At 40.6% G+C, this 13,655-nt stretch overlaps 1 protein-coding gene across 2 annotated transcripts in view; it reads right to left on the bottom strand.

The window, feature by feature from the left end:
• Nucleotides 1-9,225, bottom strand: part of ARHGEF33 (Rho guanine nucleotide exchange factor 33) — a 70,525-nt gene extending 61,300 nt beyond the window's left edge. For both annotated transcript variants that reach the window (XM_040993982.1, XM_040993983.1), the window contains exons 1-2: nucleotides 9,115-9,225; nucleotides 1,180-1,251 (exon numbers count right to left, since the gene is read on the bottom strand). The gene's annotated coding sequence lies outside the window, so the exon portion shown is untranslated. The remainder of the gene's footprint in view (nucleotides 1-1,179; nucleotides 1,252-9,114) is intronic.
• Nucleotides 9,226-13,655: the final 4,430 nt, after the last annotated feature.

The raw sequence follows: 13,655 nt of genomic DNA, 5'->3' as shown, positions 1-13,655 counted from the left end.
AATGGTACAAAATTAACTGAGATTTAAAGATAAATATATTTTTATCATTATTCACATTTCACCACACGTGAAGAGTTTAAGAACTCAAGACAAGGTTAAGTTGAATTTAATTCAGAAATAAATGCTCATGTTTAAACCAACCAGATTCACATAACTTTTTTGAGCTTGTTGACAGCAAGGATTTCCCCCCGCCCACCTCCCTTAAAATTAAAAGTTGGAAAAGACAAACTGGAAAAATCAGGGCAATTTTTAACTAAATTGGAAAATTTTTAAACAAAAGTTCACTATAAACATGTAGAGTTAGAAATCTTTAACAAATATTTCACATCATATATCATGGAATAACATATGCATAGTTAGAAGCAGTTTGAAAATTTATAGCAGCTTAAAAGTAAAAATGTAAGTGAATAATAAATAATAAATATTCATCAGTGAAGGCATCCTTGAAACTTCACAAAGTCGCTGACAAGAAGTAGGTGAGACTAACATTGGATTTTCAGTGAGGCATATTGGACTAATGGGAGCCAAACAGAAATAAATCAACAAGGCTATTATTTGCATGCTTTGCTTGGAAAGCTAAATTACGAAAACATAAGGCTGGCACTGTGGCACAGCGAGCTAAGCCACCTCCTGCAATATCAGCACCCTTATCGGAAAGGCAGTTCAAGTCTTGGTGCTCTGCTTCCAATCCAGATCCCTGCTAACTGGAATGAAAGTTAAGGATGGTTCAAGTACCTGAACGCCTCTCGTCACATGGGAGGCCTGGATGGAGCGCCAGGCTTGTGGCTTCAGACTGGCCCAGCCCTGGCTGTCACAGGCATTCGGGAAGTGACCCAGAGGATGGGATAATCTCTGTCTCTCTCTCTCTCTCTCCACCCATTCTCTCTTCTCTCTCTTCCTTCACCTCCCCATCCTCTCCGTCTTTCACATGAATAGCATTCATATAAGCAGGTAAATGGTGATGTCACATGGCTAACTTATAAGGCAGCTATTTTTCTGACTATTCACTGGTAAAATGATGCTTAACCAATTTGTTTATTGATGTTTTTCAAAGAAAGGTTACAAACATATTCAAAGTAATTTACAATGTACCTACTTCACAAATACTCACTGGTTTAAACTAAGCTCTCCATTTACCTGTGTTCTTACCAGAAACAATTCTTTACAATTGTCACTCACCTCGTGCCCTGTCTCCACTAGGAGACATCACATCATTTTTTTGACATCTTCTTCCTGATTTCTCTAGATGTTCTGTAAAAAACAAAATGCCATTGATAGTGACAGGCACCTTGCATTTTATATCATCCTTTCTCCCTATAGTGTTATAACTAAAAGCTTTTGTTATATATCAATTCATTAGAAATATTCTAATAGTCGAAATTGTCCTCAGAGTTCAAAATTATAGAATGTAAATGAGTAAGGGCCCTGGTTTCCCTTAGTCTTTCATTTTTAAGTAAACATTTTTTTTTAGTAAATATTTTTAACTCGATTTATTGGAAAGGCAGTAAGAGACAGAGAGATCTTCCTCCTACGGGTTCACTCCCTAAATGCCTACAACAGCTGAAGACGGTCCAGACAGAAGCCAAAAGCCTAGAAGTTGGTCTGGGTCTCCCGTGTGGGAGTAGGAACCCAACGACTGGAACCATCCTGCAGCCTTCCTTGGTATGCATCAGCAGGAAGACTCAGAAGTGCAACCAGGACCTGAACCAGGCACTCGGTGTGGGATGCAGGCATTGTGAGACACAGGTGTTCCACAGAGCGGAATCGCTGCTCCGAATGCCCATCCCAGCCTTGTAGTTTTAAAGTGAGTTGGTATTGAGTAGCCAAGCCACTTCTGTATTTCTTTTATTGCAGTGACTAGTGAAAATTCCTGTGTATTTAAAACATAGAGCTGGAATGTTCCAACATGGCTTAGAGTGCTCTGCTGAATGAAAAGCATTTCAAGTAATCCTTTGATCTTAGAACACTGAAAACCACAAACCCAGCCTTTATGTAAGGATCCCATATTAAAAGAAATCACTTGCTTCAAGTGACAAGTGAAATAAGTTTGTAATAGTCTGAGGCGGTTCATTGAGGTGATCTAGAATTAGGTACAAATCCATTTGGAAAATATTCTCTGATTTATACGGTTTTGGTTGGCTGTACAGCAGGCCTCACACCAGCTCTGGGTTTCTTTTTCATTCTCTGTAGCCTCTTAGGCAGTCTGGCTACTCACTGAATCTCGACTTTATTTTCCTGATCTACTTGCACAACTGGCATAGCCATAATGATCCTCACTTCACAGTAGGATGCAGGGACTAAAGGAGATGAAGCTCAGGTGCCAGGCTGTGGTGGATATGGTGGCAAAGGCTTACCTTAGTCGCCTCTGTCATTTGTCAAGGGCCCTGTCCCTTAGGCTTGGGGAAATCTGTTTATTTCCAGCATGGGTTGCTCTGTTTCTCCTTAATATTACTGAAAATTTTTCTACAAACAATGCTCTTGTACATAGTGGTATAATTTGTTCAAGAAATGATTTATTTACTTGTTTGAGGAGTAGAGAGACTGAGTTGGACAGCTTCCTTCTGTTGGTTCACTTTTTGGAAGCGTTGTAACTGGCAGGACTTGGGCTGGGGATGAGCCAGGACTAGTGATGAAGTGGGGGAGCTGGGAACGCAGCCAGTTCCCACATATGGAAGACTCCACTGTCCAAGCCATCACCACTGGCTCCTGAGCCTGCATGGCCAGGAAGCTGGACTGAGGAGTCAGCACTGAGCTGCGGTATTGTGATGCAGCACATGGGCGCCTTATCCATGAGGTTAAATGCCCAATCGCCATGACGCTGTACTTGGTTTTGAAGGAATCAGTGAGGCCAACGAAGGCATGATACTGGCCTTGCCAGACCTTGCTAGTAGTCATTCATTCTCCCCTTTTACATTAGTAATTCAATTAGCACACTGTATTCCCCATTCTCCCTCACAGTTAGATAGAACCATAAAATTAGGTTTCTAACCATTTGGATTGTATTTGGATAAGCAGAAATAATATGAGTGACCTCTCAGAAGTCTCCTTAAAAGGAACACTCAGGTTTTTCTTATTCTTCCCATTCCTTTTTTGTACTAGCTGAATACCAATGAGATGGGTGGAGCCTTAGCAACCTGCTTGCCCCAAAAGGCAACAGATACACTAACAACAGAAGAGCAAGACAAGAGGAACCTAGGATTCTCACACTAAAGAGCCAATCCAACAGCCCCGGACTGTCTACTTCTGAGATTTTCTTTTTTTAATGCAAGAGAAAAACAGCCATTCAGTCTAGCAACTGGAAGGCTGTTGGGGAGGCCTGTGTCCCTTGTTGGAGTACCTGGCTTGGATACTGGACTACAGCTCCTAAATCCAGCTTTCTGCTGATGCAGCGAGGATTCAAGGGGTTGTTCCCTGCTGCATTCTCCAGTTCTGTAGTTCCTGGCTTTGGACTGGTCCAATCCTGCCTGTTTGGAGTACTGGGGGAAGGGGAGTAACTGAAGGTGCAAATAGCTTCCTCTCTTCCTCTGTTTCTCTAAGAATAATTAGGTAAATTTTATAGGCTTGAGAGAAAAGACTGATTTGTAGCCACTGCTACTTTGACTTTTGTTTCACGGGCTCATGAATCAAATCCCAACAGGATACTATCTACAACCAAGGACAATTTTTTAAAAATTCTGGTATGTTTTATCACCTTCCCTTCGAGTCCACGTGTGCTTTCTACTTATCCACAACACATTCTTCCCTCTCCAGAAGCCTTAAGCGTGTCATTGGAGCCCTGGTTCTTGTCTTTTATCCTTACATCACCCACATTTTGGAAACTACTCACTCAAGTGAACTCTTCAAATAGGAACTTGGAAAATGGGACATATTATTAGGAAAAAAAAAAAGTGGTGAGTTGGGCTAAATTGAGTTCACAGATTTTTTTTGTGAATTATAGGAAAAGTACTTCATTTTAATTCATTAAGTACTTATTAAGCATATACTATGTAAAGTTCATTGGAGCAGGTACTAGTAGAAATACAAATATGAGGTGCCAGCACTGTGGCACAGCAGGTAAAGCCACTGCCTAAATGCCAGCATCCCATACAAGCACTGGTTCCAGTACCAACTTCTTCACTTCCAATTCAGTTTATGGCGTAGGAAAGCAGGAGAGGATGGCTCAAGTACTTGGGCCCCTGCCACCCAAATGGAACACCTGAATGAAGTCCCTGGTTCCTATCTTTGTCCTGGCTCAGGCCAGGCTCTGGTGGCCATTAGGCAAGTGAATCAGTGGATCAAAGATCTCTTTTTTAGGAAATTACTTTCCTTCCTTCCTTTCTTTTTCTTCCTTCCTTCCTTCTCTCTCTTTCTCTCTTTTTCCTTCTCTCTCTCTCTCACTCTCTCTCTCTTTCTTTCTTTCTTTCATCTTTTTTGGAAAGACAATGGCCAGAGCTGAGCTAATCTGAACCCAGGAGCCAGGAGATTCTTCCGGTCTCCCACATGGATGCAGGTTTCCAAGCACTGGGGCCATCTTATACTGCTTTCCCAGGCCACAAGTCTGGAGTTATATGGGAAGCAGAGCAGCTGGGACATGAACTGGCACTCATAGCGGATGCCACACTTGGAGACAGAGGGTTAGCCGATTAAGCCATTGTGCTGGCCCCAATGGAAGCTCTCTTTTTATCTCTCCCTCTTTCTGAAACTCTGATTTTCAAACAAATAATTAAATAAATCTTTAAAAAAGAAAATAAATATTAAAATGACATTGTTCCTGTTTCAAGGAACTTACAATTTATTAGGAAAGTCAGACCACAAAAATACCTAAACTATGTGATGTACTGGGACAACTGACATAAAAAAAACACTATAAAGTGCCTGAAATGTTCAGCAGAGAGGAGGTGATTTCCAGTTGTGGAGATTAGAAAACGGTTCATCAAACAGATGGGATTTGCACTGACTTTGCCTGATAGAGAAATGATAAAAAGAGGATCAGCAAAGGAGCAAAGTGCAAGGTTGTTGGTATGTGTGGATTGAGGGATGCTAGGAAGCAAGGAAAACAGAACAGAAGCTGAGGCTAAACAGGCAGATTGGAGATAGAGCCATGAATAACACTGGAACCCACTCTGCGATGGAGAGAAGGGATTACAGAAAAATTTTTGAGGATAGGAGTAGCAAGATTATTGATTAAGAATTGATCCTAGGGGGCTGTAGAGAAAAGATAGCTACAGTGGCCAGCACTGTGATGCAGTGGGTTTAACTGCAATGATGGCATCTTACATGAGCACTGGCTTAAGTCCTAACTGTTCCACTCCAATCCGGCTCTCTGTTGATGCACCTGAGAAAAGCAGCAGAAGGTGACCGAAGTTCCTGGACCCCTGGCACTCATATGGGAAGCCCAGATGACATTCAAAGTTCCTGGTTTTGGAATGCCCAGATGCATCCATTGCAGCATTTGGAGAGAAAACTAGCAGATAAAAGATTCTCTCTCTCTCTCTCTCATTGTGCCTTTCAAACAAATCTTTAAAAGACCAATGAAAGAAAAAGATAGCTATAATGAGACCAGTGAGGGGCTGGTGCTTTAGCTAAACTAGCTGGCCCTCCCTCCAAGTGGCCATCCCATGTGGGTGCTGGTTTATGTCCCAGCTGTTCTATGTTTGATCCAGCTCCTGCTTGTGGCCTGGGAAAGCAGTAGAAGATGGCCCAATGCCTTGGGATCCTGCACCCAGGTGAGAGACTCAGAGGAAGCTCCTGGCTCCTGGCTTCAGATTGCCTCAGCTGCAGCTGTTGAGATCTTTTGGGGAGTGAGCCAGTGGGTTGGGGAATCTCTCTCTGTCTCCTTCTCTCTGTAAATCTACATTTCTAATAAAGGCAAAAAGGGTAAGACCAGCGAATAGGCACTTCTAGCAACCTAAGTAGAGACAGACATTTGGTATAGCAGTCAAGTAGTTGGCTAGATTGCTATCATCCCTTAACTGGATCCCTGGGTTCAAGTCCAGCTCCACTCTCATTTTCATTTTCTGCCTTCAACTTATGTGCACCCTGAAAGGCAGCGAGTCGTGGCTCAAGTACTTGGATGTCTGTCACTTACATGGCAGAGCCAAACTGGGTTCTGAGCTGCCGCATTTGGCCTGGATCACCCTCAGATATTGTGAACATATGGGGAGTGAACAAGGGGACACCTGTCTTCCTCTCTCCTTCTCTGCCTCCTTGTTTCTCAAATAAATAAACAGTTTAAGAAAACAATGAGATGTAACGAAGGCTTGAATGAGAGAAGTGACTATTTAAAAAGAAAGGAGGACACAATAGAAACAAAATTTTTAATGTTACTTAGCTAAGTGGATGCTTTCCCAAGAAAAAGAGTTGGATTCTAAATCCCAAATTCAGAAGTAGAAAATACATTCATAAAAAATTAAAATTGTTCTAAACCTATTTGTACCAAGAAACTAAACAGGAGACTAAATTTGGTACAATCACAAACTTCTTGGCTTTACAATTTTAGCAGAGTCTTAACTTTTATTTTTCCCATATGTCAATTAGGGATACACTGAGTAATTACTTGAAGATGGGAAAAGATATGAAAAGCATCTCAGTAAGAAGTACAACCACTCCTTCCCAACATTCATCCTCCACCCAGGTGCTATGCTAATTAGCAGGTGTTGGAGCAGCTAACACAGTGAGGGTCTTCCACTTCTCTCTTTCCCTGCCTTTATAAAGCAGGCTACCCAGCCTGCCCACAGGAATGCAATGAAACATAAAGAGTAGTCTTTTCAGAGAGTATTAGAATCTCCTATTTTTTCCTTGTCACTATATCCTGAGGGAAAGCGGAAAGGGAAGGGGGAGACCCATAAAAGGACATTACATCCTCAGATAACTTGAAAATCAGTAGGTTCCAAAAACACATAGAAACAGCTAATCCCTCATTTGTAGGAAATGAACTCTACATAGTTTCTCAAATGCACAAATTTGAGTATCTAAATAGCTACCATGCTCTCCTTCTATTTTTCTGATTTTTTTGAACACTTACACAGAAGTTAATGTATATTATATCAAGCAGGATCAAAATAATCCAGAAGCTACCAATCAGAAGAATGTTCCATGTATTATTCAGCAATTTATTATTTGCTTAGTTCATCATATGAAGATTTTTTTTTTTTTCGTGTAAAACTCCCAGGGTGATTCCTGGTATTCTTGAAAGGCACAATGATTAATCAAGTCCTCAAGGACCAATAGCAGTGACATGATGAGAGCTGGATATTGGGTAAATTGTTTCATTATCATGTGACTTATGTGGGGAGGGAATCATCATTTAGACACTGCTCCCTGAGAGAAGAAATAACTTGAAGATCCCTATATTTCATAAAAATCCGGAAAGTAAGAAGAGTAATGGAAAACTCATACTCCAATTCTAAAGTAAAAGCAAAGTTTCTTTAGCTGGAGTCTGTAAATTATGTTTCAGGCCACTTAAAAATGTTTTGAAAATTATATGCAAAGTTCGTGGGGGTTTTTTGAGAGTGGTTTCAGAAGATTCTTAAAATAATCCTTGACTCTCAAAATGGTTGAGAATTGTTGTTGTCAAAGAAACGTAATCAAAGAGAGACCTATCATATCCAGATGTGAAAATACAATGCAGTATGCATCTCTACTTCCAACTCAAAGACAGACTCCAAACGAAACTGTTGGGTATATCTTGACAACAGGATGTTGGACTGTCTGGCATTGTCTGTACCAGAAGTGTCAACACGCACTTAAAATAACAGACTGATCGATTTATGACTGCTTATGAAGGACTATACTATCGTAATAATGCAGGGAAAATCAGTGGGGGTTGGAAATAGGAGGAGAGGCGGCAGGGAAATCCAAGACGTTATGGAATTGTAACATAAGATTCAAAATAAAGAAACAAAACTAAAAAAAAAAAAGAGCGAGATGGAAAAGGGAAGGTAGGAAGGAAGGAAGTGGGAAGGGAGGGAGGGTGATGGGGGCCAGGAAGGTGTTTGCGAGAACACCTTTACTCTGTGTGTGGAAGCACACTCGGCCAAGGCAAGAGGAAGGAGAGAGCAGAGCAGACCATCCGAGAGCCCGACTCTTCAGTTCTGTCCCAGATCAAATCAACTCAGTGTGCATGGAATCAGTACAAGGCACATACCTGCTAATGTTTAGTTGCAAAAGGAATTATTAACGTTGGATTAAAGGGCAACAACAGTAATGTTGATCTCTCCAAAACCCTCTGAGTTTGCAAACTGGTTTAGATTGTATCTTTAGAGTCCATAGTATCAACCAAAATGTAGACATTAATTGAATTTGTGGAAACTGGAATAGACCTGTCAGAACTTTTCTCTCCAGTGTGAATCTTTGATTATTTCAGTGTAGCAGTTATACCATTTGCAACAATGTATTTTTCTATTAAGAGGAGCTATATAAAAAAGCTAAAAGGATGATGCATTTCTACAGAGAGACATTTCTTTATATTCAGAATTCTACTGCTCCAGCATATGAAACTATATCATTTCAGTATTACTTACAATGGAATCCCATTCTCACTCAAGAAAAGAAACCTCTTAAGCAAGACGCAATTCTTCTCATTATGTCCCTCAAACTCAGAAAGTTCTCAGAGTTAGATCTCATAATAAATGGCCCTGTGAAATGAAGCAGCACACACCTTTTTCCTACAGAGCAGTGAACTCCGTCCTCCATCCTTTTCCTATTTTATAAAGGTATAAATCAACCTCCCTAAGTCCCTCATCTTTTTCATTCCTTAATTATTCTCAGTCCCAAAGAGACATGTACATGTTAGATTAAAGCTGCCTTATAAATCAAGAATTCTACCATTCTTTCTTAAAGGCTATTCCCAAAATTTAACTCAGCTTCAACCAAATATTTGAATACACAAACAGCTTAAGCCCCCTGAAATATTTTATTAGCTGACAACCTGTAATATAAAAATTAAGCAATGAAAGGAATGAGTATTTTATAAGTTGGTATAACTTGAATAAAAGTTATTTCTTTGAGTGCTTGCCTCAGAGAAATGTTAGCATATTTTCTATTTCAATTAATATTATCTGGTAAGGGTTGCTCTTCTTCCAAAAATATTTCCCTCTTCTGCATCCTTTAAAGCATATAAAAGCACACACTTACCCCATGTTGCTTGCCGTGCTTATACCATCCTCACACCAAGGCTCGTGTGGATTCTGAATGAAGCTAAAGGTTATAAAAAGCAGCAGTGGGGAGGTCTGACTTCTCCGAAACGAGACTGTCATATGCTAACCAGGTTCTTAAATGAGGAAAACTAGAGTCTCTTCTAATTACATAAGCTCCAGGTCAAATTCTAGAATCAGCTAATCAAATAACTCAACAGTCTTTAGTTTCAAGGAGTAAAACTGCTTAAGAGGCATGACTTTGGTATCTTAGAATACTGAATTCGTGTACATTGAAACATTGGCAAAATACAAAGTTTAAAAATTTTAAATCACATATCTTGTTACTTTAGATCTGAAGAAAAATAATGGGAAAAAACTATTTTGCAGCAAAGCAGTCACTTTCCTATATAATATTTTCCAGAAATTTGTTTTAAATATGTATATTAAGTCCCTGTTTCAGAAAATATTCTCTAACCTCATGTTAACTTGTTCAGTATTCGTCTGTTTCTAAACTTCAGTACAATACTAAATTAAAAACAATAACAGCTAATGATAAGCAAAGCATCAAGTTATGTCCATTTAAAAAAAATGTATCTTTGGACATTTACTAATAGGGCTTTTTAAAAAATTAGATACAAAACTATAATTGCAAAAATAAAATATAATTTTCATTTCAGCATTTTCAGATGTTTTGAATGAAACATTTGTACACAAAAAAATATTGTTAGCAACTATATGTTTAGAAATACAAATATAGGGTGTGGCATGGTAGCCTAGAGGATAAAGTCCTTGCCTTGTACGTGCTGGGATCCCATATGGATGCCAGTTCATATTCCAGTGGTCCTGCTTCCCATCCATCTCCCTGCTTATGACCTGGGAAAGCAGTCGAGGATGGCTCAAAGCTGTCCTCGACTGCACCTATGTAGCAGACCTGGAAGAGGCTCCGGACTCATAGCTTCAGATCGGCTCAGGTCCAGCTGTTGTGGCCACCTGGGGAGTGAATCAAAGGGCAGAAGATCTTTCTCTCTGTCTCTCTCCCTCTTTGTATATCTGACTTTCCAATAAAACTAAAAAATAAATCTTTAAAAAAAGAAATACAAATATTTATAAGACTTTGAATAAAAATGACACATAAATTGCATACACAATTTTTGACAGTTTTGAAGTACCGTTTCTGCAAAAATATCCTGGTATATATATCCAACATATACCTTTCCAATCATTTTCAACTAAAAAATAGAAAATAGAAAACTTCCTTACAAAGGAAGTTTACTGGATTGCAAATTTGTGATGACACACTGATACACATTTTAAGAAAATGAGATACAATTTACATTCTGTACAATTTGCTCCTTTAAAAGGTAAAGAGCTCGGCAGATTTCAGCATAATCAAAAAAAAACTGCACATTCGTCACCATTGCCACTATCTACCTCTGAAACATTTTCACCATCCCTCAAAGAAACCTCTTGTGTCCCAATTCCTTCCTCCCTTGGCAACTTCTAATCTACTTTCTGTCTCTAAGGATTTGCCTATTTTGGACATTTCAAATAAATGAAATCATGCCATATGTGATCTTTGATGATTGGCTCCATTCACTTAATACAAGATTTTCGATATTTATTCATGTCACAAATACCAATGCTTCATTTTTTATGGCCGAGTAATATTCCATTGTGTGGACAAAATCATGTTTTCTTTACCTATTCATTAGTTAATAGACACCCGGGTTGTTTCCAGTTTGAGGTTCTTATGGAGGTCTTAGTCTGTTTGGACTGTCATCACAAAACACATTACACCTGGGTAACTTGCAAATAGCACAGTCTTGGAGGCTGGGCAGAGGGCACCAGTGGATTCAGAGCCTGGTCTGGGCTTGCCCTCCGCCTCAAAGATGACTTCTTCCTGCTTTATCATCACATCTCTTTCCTCTGAGCGCTCTGGAAGGATACAGACATTCAGGTCATGGAAATGAGTTAAATTAGTGTGAACACTCACCTGTAAGTCAATTCTCCTGAGCACATATCCAGGAAGGGCTGAGTTCTATGGTAATTCTATATTCAACATTCGGGAAACTGTCTTCCATGGGGGCTGCAACATTTCACATTCCCACCAGAATTATTTGAACATTCCACCTGTCCACATCCTTGCCGACCTTTCTTACTGTTTATTGGAAAAGCAGTCAGAGATCTCCAAGGGTTGTTTCACTCCCCAGATACCTACAAAAGCCAGGCCTGGGTTAGCCTCAACAACAGGCCAGGAACTGAAGTTGGGGCCTCCCCTACTGAAGGCAGGAGTCCAACCAGTCCATCCTCACCTGCAGTCTCCCAAGACAGGTACTGCCCCAAAGCTGGGCCTGGAGCAGAGCTCGGAATCACACCGAGGCACTCCAATTGGGAGCTGTGGGCATTCCAAGCAGGCTGCTGCTCCTTTTTCCCTTTTCTTTTTTTTTTTTTTTTTTTTCAATGTAGCTATACTATGGAAGGTGGGAAGTGGTATCTCATTGAGGATTAGATTTGCATTTTCTTAAAAAGCAACGAAGCTGGGGCCTGGTGGCGTGGCCTAGAGGCTAAAGTCCTCACCTTGAACGTGCCGGGATCCCATATGGGTGCCAGTTCTAATCCCGGCAGCTCCACTTCCCATCCAGCTCCCTGCTTATGGCCTAGGAAAGCAGTCGAGGATGGCTTTGGGACCCTGCAGCCATGTGGGAGACCCGGAGGAAGTTCCTGGATCCTGGCTTTGGATTTGCATAGCATCGGCCGTTGCGCTCACTTGGGGAGTGAATCATTGGATCAGAGGGAAGATCTTTCTCTGTCTCTCCTCTTCTCTATATATTTGACTTTGTAATAGAATAAATAAATCTTTAAAAATAAAATAAAATAAAAGCAATGAAGCTGAAAATCTTTTTGATTATGGTTTCATCATGTTTTACCTTTTTTATTTACAAATTCATAATTAACACTTTCATGCATTTATAAAAAAAATATTGATTTCTTTGAAAAGCAGAGTGGCAGAGAAGTGTGGGGCTGGAAGATCTTCCATCTACTGGTTCACTCTCCAAATGGCCACAACAGCTGGGCCAAGCTGCCAGCAAGAGACGGGAAGTACAACAAGGTCTCCCACATGGATAGCAGGAACTCAAGTACTTGAGCCAGCACCTGCTGCTTCCCAGGCACCTTAGCTGGAAGCTGGATGACAAATACAGTAGTCCAGACTTGACCTAGCACTCCAACACAGGATGCAGGTATCCTGAGGAGTGTCTTAACACACACACTCCTTGCCCATATTTTAATTGGAGCATCTATTATGGAGCCGTAAGAGTTCTTTGTGGGGCTGGTACCGTAGCCTAGCTAATTAAACCACTAACCACGGTGACAACCTCCCCAGTGTCTCTCACTTCTGATCCAGCTCCCTGCTACTGTGCCTGGAAACATAGTGGAAGATGACCCAAGAACTTGAGCCTATGCAGTCACCTAAGAGATCCACATAAAACTCCTGGCTTCTATCTGGTCCAGCCCAGATTGTTGTGAACATCTGGTCTGACCTTTGCAATAACTTGGGGAGTGAGCCAGCAGACCTAAAATACCTACCTCACCCCACCCTGCCCTGCTCCCCGGGCACCCCACTTTCTCCTCTCTGCCAATCCATCTTTCAAATAAGTAAATGTGGGGCTTTATTGTTATTATTATTTATTTATTTTGCAAAACAATTCTTTGTGAATTCTGGGTGCTAGATTTCCGCCTTTTTCTTTTTACGATTTCTTCAATTTGATCCTGAAAGCCTCACAAGAACTGGGGCCGAAGAGGCACAGGCAAGAAGCCCAGAACTCAACTCAGGTCTCTCGGGGGGGCTGACAGGGACCCAAACACCTGGACGCTCTTCTGCTGCCTCTTAGGATCCACACTGATTAGGAAGCTGAAATGATGAGTGGGGCCAGGACTCAAACGCAGGTATTCTGATATGAGTTGTGGGTACCCCAACTAATGTCTGAACAGCTGCGCCAAACATCCACTTATGTGTGGGACTTCTAATGTGTTAACGGAAGCATAAAGGAAAAGCTTGATGATGTTGATCTTCACAAAGTGACATCAGAATCAGAGACGACAAAAACAATGAGTAGATGAGACAGGACTATACCAAACTAGAATCTCCACAGCAAGCAGAACAATCGACAGACTGAAATGGCAACCTATGGATTGGGAGAAAATATGTAAGAATGACATGTTTTGTGAAGAGTTAAATTGAGAAATATACAAAGAACTCTCTGTGCATAACTCAATATCAGAAAAAAAGGTAGTAATCAAATTTAAAAAGGGCTAAGGACATGAATAGTTACTTTGACACAGACATGTAAATGGCTACACATGGTACATAAAAAACATACTCAAAATGACCAAGCACTTAGCATATAGAAATAAAAGCCGAGTGAGATACCAGATGAAGTCTGACAGGGTGCTGTTATCAAACAACACAACCACTGGTGAGGCTAATAATTGGTAAAGAGATAAAAATTGGTAAAGAGATAGTATCCCTTCCACACTGTG

The sequence above is a fragment of the Ochotona curzoniae genome, unplaced genomic scaffold (assembly GCF_017591425.1).
Source record: "Ochotona curzoniae isolate NIBS_2020 unplaced genomic scaffold, NIBS_Ocur_1.0 contig_883, whole genome shotgun sequence".
NCBI classification, from domain to species: domain Eukaryota; kingdom Metazoa; phylum Chordata; class Mammalia; order Lagomorpha; family Ochotonidae; genus Ochotona; species Ochotona curzoniae.
The sequence above is the reverse complement of the archived record's forward strand: the minus strand, read 5'-3'. Positions and strand labels throughout refer to the sequence as shown.